Source organism: Puntigrus tetrazona, chromosome 3 (assembly GCF_018831695.1).
Source record: "Puntigrus tetrazona isolate hp1 chromosome 3, ASM1883169v1, whole genome shotgun sequence".
NCBI lineage: Eukaryota > Metazoa > Chordata > Actinopteri > Cypriniformes > Cyprinidae > Puntigrus > Puntigrus tetrazona.
The window spans coordinates 4,616,232-4,630,702 of NC_056701.1; the positions used below are offsets into that span (position 1 = coordinate 4,616,232).

The 14,471-nt window shown below is 36.4% G+C and overlaps 1 pseudogene; it reads right to left on the reverse strand.

Moving 5' to 3' along the window:
• Nucleotides 1–442: 442 nt before the first annotated feature.
• On the reverse strand, nucleotides 443–13,796 carry LOC122340869 (annotated as a pseudogene).
• Nucleotides 13,797–14,471: the final 675 nt, after the last annotated feature.

The window sequence follows — 14,471 nt, forward strand, 5'->3', positions numbered from 1 at the left end:
TTTAAATTATCGGCTGTATGCCTTTTCCCAAATTGTTTCATTAAAAACACTCCCATTTGAACTTACCCTGTGTCTGCCTCCTAACCCAGAATGTGACAAAAGCACAGTCTATAAATACAAATCCAGGTTATTGTAGTTATGTATTTGTTTTATGGTAAATCTATAGGTTTAAACTTCCTGAAGTTGTATTGTTTGAAAATATGGCAGCGTGGATTTATGGTGTTCATGTGTTTTCTTAACAGCTGTAATAAAAAAAGGATACAGATTTTTTAAGTAAAAAAAAGTTATACATAGGTTATGTCAAAAAACTGACATAAAAATTTTTATCTTGGGAGCACAGACATAAGTTTGGTTTCATTTAAAAGATATTTGTTGAATAAAAACATTATTTTGAAAAAAATAAAAGTTTAAAAAGTTTAAAGTTAAACTAAGTTGTAGAGGTTTAAGTTTCTGAAAAATATTTATTTTATTAAACATAAAAACCTGTAAATAGCTTTCAGTAAGATTTCGTTTGGGAACAGTATTGATAAAATATATTTATTTAAGGAAATGCGGGTGAAATATCAAAATGTATACAGCTGGTTATAAAAAAAAAAAACTGAAAAGGACAAATGTCAAAAACATTAAAACAATCAGGAACTGAAGAACAGAACAGGAGACAAGAACAAAACCGAATGCCGCCAAAAAATAAGCCCTAATAACAAAAACACACAAGATACATAAAACCAAGTATGTCAAAGTTCTTTTAGGAGCTTGGTAGTAAAAAAATGTCCTTTGTATCTTGGAAACAAAAGAATAATTAAAACAGGGTTGGAAAGACACAAACATTCAATGAAGTACAAAATCAATATAAAATCAAATTAATAAAAAACACTAAACAATGAAAACATAATTTTACTGTGAAAATAAAGAACATTCATCAACAAACAAAAGTAACAGTAACTGAATGATCTCCATGATCTTCAATCATGATCAAAACATTATTTATGTTGAAGTAAAGCTACGATCTTTTAAAAAATTCTAACCATTTTTATGTTAGTTTATAAAGTCTTTATATAAGTCTTTTTAGTTAATAAAGCAGAAGTCTTTAATATTTAAAGATTACAGTAAACATAAAAAGCCAACTGAAGACTTCTGTTTGTAGCTTCGGTGTGTTTGATCAGAGTTAAACTCTTCAGGACAGTGGTCCTCCAGACAAGATTTGAGGAACCCTGTCCTACAGCTTTAACTCCATAACTGCCAAACTCAACTCAGATCTTCAGACTTATCTGAGGTTTGGGGCTGTTATTCTCACTGATCAGATTTATGGTTTTCAGCAAACTGAAGATTAAAAATCATAAAAATCCCATAGATTTACATTAACAGAATGTTCAAATGAGCCAAGAGTTAAAATAAACCACCCAGTAACAACTAAACAACAACCGAGTCCCTCTTCTACTGCATCTATATAGACTGTAAACCTATTTTAAACTGAAAAACAATCAAACTTTCACAACCTGTAAGCTGTTTTCAAAACATTAAAATCTTTTTGTCCTGGCTTTCTCAAGCTAACTGCAGATCTAGTTATTGCTGTTACACTTTTACTTTAGTTGATCATTGACTGATCTCCTTAATAATCTTCACAGATGATCAGTGGTGTGGCGTTTTCATTCCACTGATACCCCAAACAAACAAGTGGATAGAGTTTCTCATTAAAAGACTGATCAGTGTAAGAGCTGATATAAGAGCTGGACTCACATCATAAAAAAAGATGAGACCCTTCTCATAATCCACAAAAACACCGACCCTCTGGGGCTCTACACTCAGTGAAATAGAGTAATCAGAAGAATCAAGAGCTTCATATTTCCCTTTTTTCGTCGTCCCATGATCCAGTATCCATTCTCAGGTCTCATATACATTGCGCTCTTGTCCACAGATTCTCTGGCCACTCCTAAACCCCACTCAGTTTGTTCCTTCACCTGCACCTCAAAGTAGAAACGCCCTGAGGAAAATGCATCTTTCCCAAAAACACCAAGATATTCATCAAACCTTTTATGTTTCTCTTTTCTTCCATATACTCCTTCCATTCGATTCTTTCCATCTTTCACTTGTTTCCCATCATCAGACACAGTGAGACGTGGATGAGCCGTATCAGCATCCAGAATCACATTCACTGAGAAAAATATAGAAGATTCAGCTTTACACATGATTACATCATAAAGATAATAACAGTTATTTATTTATCAAGAATCAAACTTCACAACACAAAAAAAGACACTATTATATGTAAATAAATATGTTTAATGTACATTATATTATAATACTGTTGTATTCACTTTGTTGTTTATTTTGGATCCCTTTGTTTTGATTTAGTTTTCTTTTCTTTGGTTTTTAGTTATGTATGAAAAATAAATAATTGTAGTAAATGTATTTTTTTATATAATTAAGCCTTTAATTTAAAACAATAATGATAATAATGTCTTTATACTCACCCTTGTATGTTCTTAAATATATGAGAGCTGAAAACAGAAAGTATGAAGTTATAAAGCGTCCATAACAGAATTCATCTTTAGACTAATGAAGAGATCAATAATTTCAATCAATTCTTGAAGACCAATAAAATCCAAGAACATCTTACAGAGTTTATATAAATTATATAAATAAACATAATTAACATATATAAATAAATATCATTTATTCTTTGTTTGACTAAATAATAATAAAGTAATACATTTATATTTGAATAAGATCATATTAAAGACAGACAGACTTTAAATGAATAATGAATTAATAACATAATAAAGACAGATTCACCATGTTGTATTCTTCCATTCTCGTTCTTTAGTTCACTGTATTTATCCTGTAGTTGACTGTGTTCTAAAGAAGATTTACAAAAGACAAGAGAAAACAGACAACATTCAGAAAACAAACATCATTTGTGATTTGATAAATAATAAATTACAAGATCCAAGTTATACACAAAAGCTTATATATGAATGAGCAATATCTGTTAATTAAATATTTGGATGAAAACAGACTTGACATTAATACTGATAGAAATAATTGGTCACACTTTTATTAACAAATTTTACATAGCACTTCTTTTAGTTCAGGGACATAAGGTTAGTTATTGTTTACATTTTAGAAATAATAACTCAAATTCCTGATTCTGATTCTTATCGATTTATAATCGAATGTGGTATCGAAAGTCGCACAAGATATAAAATGTATTATTCTGTTTGTCTTTTTGGAAAACAGTTAATTGCAGCTGAAAGTCATGAACAAAAATCAGCAGGAGACATTAAATGTGGAACTGATTAATAGCTTGTTGTGAGCAAAATAAAGCAGCATGATTCTGGCTTATAAATAAATGGAGATTGTGTTTTTTTCCACAACTGTTCTGATAAAAGAACAAAATGACAACTAAGCACAATGTAACAAGGACGCTGAGGCAGAGTTAGAATCCATTTATGGAGTTAGTAGGCAGGCAGAAGGTCAGAACCAGAACAGTAATCCAATCAGACAAAACAGAAGGGCAAATCCAACAATCGAGAAACAGGCCGGCAGGCAATGATAATACACAAGATAGCAATGGGTAGAATGATAAACGCTCAATAAGGCAGGTAAATTGGCAATCCTTTGCATTGTCCTGTTGGAGAGCCTCAGAATATAAAGGCTTCCAAACAGGAAATGATCAGAGAAGAACCTGGGGCGGGAGTCCAGCTAGTACTCGGGCGAGGGCTCCTTCTGCTGGCCGGGTGTTACAGAACCCCCTCTAGGAGCGACTCTGTAGTCTCCCCTGTGGTCATGGAGCTGGTTGGTCAGGTCTGGCTTGGTGGAACTCCTCGATGCGGGATGGATCCAGAATGTCCCGGGCGGCTACCCATGATCAGGTCCATAACCCTCCCAATCCACTAAGTATTGGAGCTGACCCCTCTTCGCCTAGAGTCTAACAACTCATACACCAGATAAGCAGGAGCCCCGTCTATATTCAGAGGTAGTGGCCAGGTTGGTAGGGAGGGTGGTCTTTTGGCTTGGAGGGCTTGAGTTCTGACGGCTTGTCAGGAGTTTTGCGCATACTCTGCCCAGGGTAGAAATTCCGACCACCCATGTTGCTCTCTGCTGCAGTAGGTTCGTAAATAATGGCCAGTCTCCTGATTGAGCCGTTCCACTTGACCGTTCGATTGGGGGTAGTAGCGGCGGTAAGGCTGACATTCATATCTAGCTGCTTGTGGGAAGACAGGGTGCCGCGATCACTGACTATAAAAGTCTGTAAATCCAAAAGACGTGGTGGATGAGAGCTCGGGCAGTTTCCATTGCAGTAGGGCGTCCCTTAAATGGGATTAGGCAGCATGATTTTGAGAATCAGTCGATCACAACAAGTATGGTGGTGCAATTCTCAGAGGGATGTAGATCTGTTACGAAATCAATTGAAAGGTGACCAGGGTCGTTGAGGGATGGGCAGAGGCTGGAGGAAGCCAGAGGGTAGTTCCTTCTGTGTTTTGGAATGTGCGCAGACATGGCATCACTTGACAAAGGCAGTGATTTCTCTGACCATCTAGGGCCACCAGAATGAGTTCTGCATTAGGCAAATGGTTCATGATATGCCGGGATGTCCCACACTGAGGAAAGTGTGTACCCATTGTATAACGCAATGCCTCAAGTTGGAGGGGACATATTGCTTGTTGGGAGGACATTGGTCAGGTGGAAGTTCTAGTTGTGGAGCCTGCTGTATTTCTTCTCTTATATCCCAGGACACGGGTGCCAAGACTACGGTGGGTGGTAGGATGGTTTCTGGGTCAGAGGTGTTGGATAATCGGTCATAGCGGTGGGAAAGAGCATCTGCCTTACTGTTCCTGGTACCAAGTCGATATGTAACGGTGAACTGAAAGCGTGTGAATAATAGAGCCCATCGGGCCTGACGGGATTAAGGCGTTTGGCACCCTTGATATACTTTTTGTGGTCTGTGATCACTTGAAATGGGTGGACTGCTCCCTCTAGCCAGTGACGCCACTCTTCAATAGCAGCCTTCATAGACATCATAATTTCTCTCAGCTTGAGTGAGTTTCCAAGAGAAAAAGGCACATGAGTGCAGTTTACCTGACCGTGGTTGCCTTTGGGAAAGGCCACAATCAGAGGCATTAACCTCCAGTATAAACGGAAGGTCAGGGTTGGGATGCTGCTCAAAGGCATGGGTGGCTTCTGGTGTCCATCGCAACTTGGTGGCCTACCCTTTAGAAGAGAGGTTAGAAGAGCAGCGACCAGGCTATAGTAGCTTAATAAAGCATCGATAGAAATTTGCAAAACCTAGAAATCTCTAGAGTTCTTTGACAGTGTTAGGTTGAGGTTGACACTCGGTTACTGCGTTGACCTTCATGTTGTCCATTCATACCCCTGGTGACTGATGTGGTATCATAAGAATGCAGTTTTGGGGTGTGGAACTCACATTTTTCTTCCTTCACATACAATTGTTGCTTCATGAGTCAGGACAGGACTGTTCTTACATGGGTAACGTTCAAATTCTGACTTGGAGTATATGAGTATGTCATCAATGTAGGCAATGACAAACTGGTTAATAATTTCTCTGAAGATCTTGTTAATAAAAGATTGGAAGACTGCTGGAGCATTTGCAAGTCCATAGGGCATAACAAGATATTCATAGTGCCCCTAGAGGTAAGGGAAGGCTGTCTTCCGTTTGTCACCCTGATAAGGCAGGTAAGGCAGGTAAACTGGCAATACTTTGCATTGCCCAGTTGGAGAGCCTCAGAATATAAAGGCTTACAAACAGGAAACAGGAAGAACCTGGGGGTGGGAGCCCAGCTAGTACTTGGGCGAGGGCTCCTTCTGCTGCCTGGATGTTACACCCAATAACATACAATTTATAAATGAATTATTCAATGATTCTCTCAAGTTTGACTTGTTTGTTTTATTACTAGATGAAAAGAAATGAAACAAACAAGTCAAAGAGTGTTTAACGGTTTAAAAACACCTCACTTCTCGCTGGGTCTTTTGACAATTCCTGAAAACTGCAGTAATCTAAATAACACCAAATTGAGCAACTACAGACCAATATCAAGATCATTAAAAAGGTTGTGTAGCCATTTTTTGATTGTAATTTTCTTTCATACCACTAGAGAGACACCTTCATGCTGTATTTATGCTCTCAAGTAAACTCAGAGGTGAGACTTTTATTTAATCAAAGTAATGGACTGGAATATCCAACAACTTTATTTTCAAAAATATGGACATAACATTTTATTATCTATCTGTTCTAGCAAAGCTCACCTACAAAATAAAGTCAAGAAAGTCTGAATGCAATCCGTTCATATGCACAGCCAAGTGAACAAAACTAAAGAAATGTTATCATAGATATGAAATGTGCAGCTTTGTTTCTTTCTTTTTTTTTACATGATTGCACTGATACTATTTAAACTGAACTGAGCTGGACAATAACATCTCTGAATTTAATAATGAAATGTCTTTAACTGAAAATTGAGTGTTTAATCTTGTCATTATATATAACTGACAGTCTATTCTCAGTTGATATTCTCAAAAGTGCTGTATAAATAACCATTTACATGTTTTACATTTTATTTCAATTGTAACTGACAATTCATTAAATTTGATTTCTTATGTTACAGCATTAAATAAAGTTTCTAACAGATCAAGTTATCTGTCTGCATGTCCTACGCTCATTAAAAACTGTCATCGCTTCCAATTAATACACAGCTCAGATGAACTGTATAGCGTGTGTATTATTATTCAATTATTTTGTCATTAATAACTGTGTCATTAATAAATTTGGCTGTGGTATTAGAAACTACACAATAATGTTATATTATTTTCATGAAGCATCAATTCTGTTTAAAAAGATTCAATCCTGTGTACATGAACCCCAAGCAGGTTTAAGTTTACAGACCTGTTGCTATGACAGCAAGTCTAGGATGAGCTTTAAAGACTTGTTCCTTAAAACAAGTTTATCAAATAAAAGCCAGGCTTATTTCAGTTGGTCTGACTTCTCTTGAACCAAATCAATAAGTCTAACAGAAATAAGCCTGACTTATTCAGTAAACTTGTTTTATGGAACAGGCCCTAAATGATCCAAGATCAAGGAAAGTCATTGACAGTTACATATAACTGTGTTAGTGACGTATGAAGAACGTGTCCTGGGATTGTTTGTGAGACACAGCTGCTTGAGAGCAAAGAAAAAAATGACAGCATGCAGCTTGTTAAAGTGGGAACCAACTGTGCATTTAAAGAATGAGCACTGTATTTTATGTGAATTCAGACAATTTCTTCCTTATTATATAGGTAAGTTTCTCCAGAGCTAGACAAGAAATTAAATTTTTCAGCCATAGACCAAGAGAAGGGCAATTAGTGTTTTTCCATAATAAGGCAATAGAGCGTCTGGCCTGTAGTAAACACATATCAACAAGTTTTTGCTCTTTTAGTGACAAGGAGCAGGTATCTTCATACAGATTCAATATACATAGTAAAGGACATAAAGGGATTTTAGAGGAAGTAAATTGAGAAATATATTGAGTTACCCCAACCCAAAACTTCTGTACCTCCTCACATTCCCATACACAGTGAAAAAATGTACCAGGATATTTATTGCATTTAAAACAGAGATCTGGGATATTAGGGTTAAATTTATTTAATTTTACAGGGGTTATATGAGTTCTCATTACCCAATTGTACTGTAAGAGTCTCAATCTCGTGTTCAATGTTTTTGTTTGTGAATTTAGGCAAACTGTATCCCAGTCGTCCTGTGAGATCTCCAAATTCATGTCCTGCATCCATGCCTGTCTTTTAGTTTCAGAACTTTCTTTACGTTTTTCTTTTAATATGTCATATAGCTGAGTAATCCGCTTTTTATTATTACAATCATGCAATGCAACCGTTTCCAGTTCTGACAATGGAGGACGTTTGACGGAATTTTTAAATGAGAAAAATAAAACTTCTAATTTGCAGATATTGAAAAAGTGTTTCTGAGGAATATGGAATTTTGTTACAAGATTATTAAAAGATAATAAGAGATCATCTTCATATAAATTTGACAACATTGCCACACCCTTATTCATCCACAATTTAAACCCCAAATCCCTTTTATACCAAAATAGTCATTACCCCAAATAGGAGAGAAGCAGGAAAGTACTGGAAGGTCTCCCAGATATTTATGGGCTTCATACCAAATTGTAATAGTATTTTTTACAAATGGGTTGCCTGTTCTTTTTCTCTTTATATTAAAATTATTATATTATTCTTTTTTTGTATTATGAATACAAAAAGCTAGCAAGTGACAGGCCTTTTGCAGCCAACTCTTCTACCTGCACCCATGGTAAATTTGTGTCCTTAGAAAACCAGTACATTGCAGCTCTCAGTTGAGCAGCCCAATAATACCATAGGAAATGCCTCTCATAGGGCAAATATAGTAGAGAAAGTCTTAATTTTGGCTTCCTGTTACTCCAAATAAAATTAGAAAGGAGCTTTCTTATTCTTACAAAAAATGCAGGAGGAGGAGGAAGTGGAATTGACTGAAAGATATATAAAAACTTTGGTAAAATATTCATCTTAATAATGTTTATTCTACCCATCAAAGATAGAGGAGTGACATCCATCTCGTTGTTTCTTCAACTGCCTTGGCTAGCAAAGGTTCATAATTAGCTGAGCTAAGAAGGCTTATTTTAGGTGTTATTTTAACTCCAAGATACTTAAAGCCATATATAGCATTTACAAATGGGTGGGACACTTTAGGGTGTAGTCTATCTTGTTCATTAAGAAACATGATTGAAGACTTGTCTTTATTAACTTTAAACCCCGCAAATTTACCAAACTGGCCTATAAGGTCTAATAGGGATGGGATAGATTTTTCCAATTCTGATAAAAATACAATGGCATCATCCGCATATAATGCGATTCGATGTTCAATATTTTCAGTATAAATACCCTGAATGGAAGGATGTGACCTTATTGAAATTGCCAAGGGCTCCATCGCTAAAACAAATAGTAGTGGTGAAAGTGGTGAGCCCTGCCTAGAACCACGGCTAATTTCAAATGAAGGTGAAAATAAATTATTAGTAAGCACCTCTGCACAGGAGTCAACTAAAAGGATTTCCATCCATCTACGGAAATAATCACCAAATCCAAAATGGATTAACACTTCCTTTAAATAAGGCCATTCAAGACGATCAAATGCCTTTTAGGCGTCGAGTGAAAGAATAGCCATGTCACGGTTTTCATTTCCCCGCATGTACTATATTAAGGACCCTCCTAACATTATGGAACCCTTGCCGATTTTTAACAAAGCCATTTTGATCTATATGTATCACATTAGGTAGAACCTTTTCAAGTCGCATTGCCAATGCTTTAGCAATGATTTTGGCATCAGAATTTAAAAGTGAAATTGGTCTATAAGAGCCGCAATCCACAGGTGATTTTTCTGGTTTTAGAATAAGTGTGATCATAGCACTTCTTAATGAGGGGGAAGAAAGCCTTGTTCAAATGCTTCAACATACATATCTAATAATGGAAATATTAATTTCTCCTTAAATTCCTTATAGATATCGATTGGAATCCCATCGACCCGCTGCTTTACCACCCTCATATTATTAATAGCATTAGTAATCTCCTCCTTATCATTTGCCCCTAATAAATGCCTTAAAGGCTTCCCATCTAGTAGTAGCTGAAGTCTGATTTGTATTTATTGCAAAATACAGGTCTATTTGTTTTCCCACAAATTCAATGAAGTCAGGATTCTGCAGCCAATTAGAATGTAAGCGCCATCTAGAGGGACCTTTAGTTAATTTTAAGTCTATATAAAGTAATGAGGTTGGAGAATGATCTGACAAAACTGCACTATCATATACACAGCTATTTATATTAGAAAAAATAGAGAATGAAATTAAAAAATAATCTATTCGTGAGGAAGTTTTAGACATTGATGAAAAACATGAATATTCCTTTTTTAATGGATTTAGTATTCTCCAGGGTTCACAAAGGTTCAAATCTTTTATAAATTGTTGAATTTTTTCCGACTTTGAGAGTGGGAACTATCGAAGCCAGAGGAACGGTCCAGCAGTGGGTCCAAAGTGCAATTAAAGTCACCTGCTATAATAACTACTCCCAGAAGAGAGGCTATCAATATGAAAAGATTTTCAAAAACTTTGGGTTATCGTCGTTCGGGCCATAGATATTAATCAGATTAAAAGCTTTACTCATATATGTACCCTGCACTATCAAATATCTACCAGCGTTATCTGTGATAGTTTTATTAACTAAGAAGGGGATAGTCTTATGGATTAACAACATAACACCCCTGGTATGAGATGAGTAACAGGAAGCCAAGACCTGTCCTGGCCATCTTCTTCGTACTCTCACTAGTTCCTCTTTTAGAAGATGAGTCTCCTGTAAAAATGAAGTTATGATCCAGCACTGATCCATTATCAAAAAGGAGCAGTTAAAGCCAAACACTTAGAGAAATAATATAAAATCTAAAAAAACGGAAATTAAGTGAAACTCCTGGTAGAACGTCAAAATAAGTAATTCAATTAAACATCCCTTCACCCATAAAAATAATAATAATAATAATAGGAATCAGTTTTTGAATATACCGATTACACACAAGTTAAGTCTGAAATATTAAATCACCATCGATTATCCTGATTATCTGGTCTGCAACGGACCAGTTAGTAGCTAGCATTCCCAATGCATAGCCTATCGAATGAAATAATGTGTAACGTTAACTAAAACTGTAACCAAGCCATTATACCGAACAAGGCAACGAAACATCAGGAATGAAAGTCAGTTTTTCCGAATTGAATATAGCCGTATTATGTTGCTTACTGAGTTCGGAGACGGTTATATGGCACCTCTGTTTTGTTTTCCATGAAGAAATGTTTCCACATCCGACGGGTCCTCGAACTCACGGGTCTGTCCATCAACTGTAATACGTAGTTTAGCTGGGTAAACTATTCCGTATTTGATGCTCAGTGATCTCAATCGCTGTTTAACCACATCAAAGCGCTTCCTCTGTCGTAGAATCTAAAAACTTGACCTCCTGATCACCGTACATGACTTTGCCTTTCGTTCTGGCCGCACGCATCACTCGAACCATGTCCTGAAAGTTCAGAAACTTCATGATCAGCACTCTTGGTGTTGAACGGTTGGCTTGTAGCCTACCTGGTATCCTGTGTGCTCTCTCTATGATGGGAGGTGAGGGAAAAGTTTCGGGACCCAGAGTTTCATTCAGCCATTTTCCAAGAAAGGCGATTGCATCCGGATTTTCCACCTTTTCGGAAGATTAACCAATCTGAGGTTAGATCACCGTGAACGATTTTCGAGATCATCAAGCTTTCGTGTGAGAAAAGCTATACGCTTAGTCGCTTCTTCCAACTTGTTCTTTTCTGAGTTAACTGCCTCCTCTACATTGCTGATACGCTCTTCGCCATAACAATGCGCCGGAGAAGTCTTTTACGTCTCTCTTTACATCTTGAATCGCATTTAAAACACCGTCCAGCTTAGTGAAAACATCACTTCTCATTTAGTCCAGTTTTTGAATTACATCCAGATTTGTATCACTTTGAGGGACGCTGCACACAGTACCTGAAGAACTAGCATCACTGCTAACATCCCCCTCATCATCGTGATCCGTGACTTGAGGAGAGGCGATTTACTCTTAATTTTGCCTTTCTTTGACGGCATCCTGTTAATTACTTACTCATGAACGGCAACTCAGTGAAATTAAAGTTGTTTCGGTAAATAAAATGGGTGATTTTAGGAATTTAAACGAAAAATGCCAGGAGCTCACAAAAAGACGTGTGCTTAGCTCAGGTCATAACCACGCCCCCAACGTTTATTATTATTATTATTATATTTTTTAATTATAAAATGTTTTAATTTGTCATTCTTTTCTTTTATTATTGTGATTGTTCTGTATGAAGAGCACTTTGTATCATTGTTGTATATAAAATGTGATATAAAAAAACTTTCTTTAATTATCTTGAAAATTTAACCATACACTGCCTTATTTAAAAAACCAATTAAAATAACAAGAAAAGAAACATCTTACCTTTGTGTTTACGGGCAAACACAGCTATCAGTATCACAGCAATCACACTGAGCACAACAAAAACTGAAATCATGATGACTGATGTCCTCCAAGAATTAAACATATTACCTGTAAATCAAAACAGAAATGAAGCATATTGTGTGAATCAAACTTTTTGATGAGATGATTAAAATATATAATGTTCATTTCTGAATGGTTCCTAGGCAGTACTATATTTTTGCTACTTTACTTAATCAACTAAGCTGATAATCATTAAATCTTTTTACTGCATCAAACAAACCACAAGAAGATTCCAGGAACAAAAGTGTCAGAAGTTACTTGTGGTGATAATCTGTGTCTCCAGCATGTGATGCTTCAGTCTGATCCTGCAGTGAATCTTGTCGTCTCTCTCATATACAGTGATGGTGTGTTTCACACTGAAACCATCTATTTTTTCTGCATCTCTGTAGTGTCTGAACTCAAACTGACTCCTTCTCTGTTCAGCCACTCAAGAACAGGTTCAGGATACCAGCCTTCAGAGTCACACTGTAGATGAAGTCCTCCTGAACGATCAAACCCATCTACAGTGATCTCCGGAGGACGTCCTACAGCTACAGACAAACAAGAAGAAGATTATGTTGTTGTTGGGACTTTTTAGAGCATCTTAAGACTTGCCCTGATGTACAATCTGAAGAAATTGATGCTAGCTGCTGAGAGTCAGAGCCAGTCTGCAGATTAGAGTTTCTTAGACAATCATGTAGTGTATGATGCTCACAGACTACAAGTTTTTAGCTTCAGGTTTGATTTTATCCAGTCAGAGGATATTAAATGTGTTTTATATTTTAATCTGATTTTAGAACACATGTTGTTTAATTTGTCACGCATCTCCTATCAACAATGAGTTTGTTGTGATCTCTCTCATTCAGTGTATGATGGCCATCTTTCTTTTGTGACTTTAATTTCCTTTGGTTCACTCACCTTCAACAGTGATTTTAACAGTGATGTCATCATACCAGTATTTGGACTGAATTAAACACTTATAAAGTCCTTCATCAGAGACTCGGACTGATGAGAGTTTGAGTGATGTGTTTCTCTCTGTAGTTCTTGATGATTCAATTTTGTTCTCCTTCTGTAGGATGGACTCTGATCTCTATTTCTGTCTTCATGATCCTCATAGAGATGCACTAGTTGTGAGTCTTTCAGGTCAGATCTAAACCACTCCACTCTCATGTCCTCAACACTGATGCTGGGTTTGACTGAACAGGGCAGAATCACATCTTCACCAGCTACAGCAAAAACAGCATCTGCGGGACCAACTACTTCATACTGCTCTGTAAAAGAGAAGAAGTGAACCTCCTGTCAGTGAAACTGTCAAACTTCAGCAAGACAAAGACTACAGCGTTCACATGTAAAGCAGTAACTGTTTCTCTCCACAAAGCTTTGCATCCAAACATGTCTGCTTAAAATCACTGCTTGTGCGCATTTCTGTTTTATTAAATATTAAGTGGTTTGGGTTTTTTTTGCAGTTTACTCAATGTTAATAAAGCAATTTCTAAAGTCATTATAATTTAATAATACAGCGAGTCAGTTGTTATCACAGACTATAAACTAAACTATAAATAGACTAAATATAGAGTTCAGCTGGACAATGAATAGACATGAAGACACACTTCAGCTCTTTACATGGATGTGAATAATTACCTGATCTCGAATCTGTGATTCCACTAATAATCAGCAGAAACAGACAAATGAACTTCATCTTAAAGGACACAGAAGCTAAAACGAAAGAAACAAACAGTCATCTCATGTGTGAACTTGTGTGTGTTTTACATTTACACAGAGAGAATACAACAGTTTACTTACAGACCTAGAAACAACTGGTTAAATTAGTCCAGACCAAGCAGGTCCAAATACACAACGTGTATCTACATGTAGTAGCCCAGTATTTGACTTTATCCTTTTTAAACACATTTTAATAGTTTAGTATCACTTCAAGATCTACGTATCGGTTAAACACGTCTGATCTCACGACAGACACACTTCTTCAAGTAAATGTGTTTCTCGACTTACCTTCGACTAAACATCGACGCGTTCACTAGAGTTTAATAAATAATTGATATGATTACACGAGTGTTAACTAAAAGCTGATGTGACAGTATGTAAAGATTAAAAAGAGATTATTCCTGTCTCAGTTTCACTTTCACCTATAACTGAACGATCCTCCTGAGGACACGCCCACAACAACAACACCTGATCATAATCTGAATCCGTCTCTGTTTAAAGAAGTATGTCTTATTCTGGTTTGTAGACTCTAAAACTGATCTTTGTTGAGCGCCGTGATTTATTTATTTATTTTACATCTGAATTGACCTCATTGACAGATTTCCTATTTAGATGTTGATAAATGTAGTTCCTCCTTATTGGACCAGGGTCACTTTCCTGC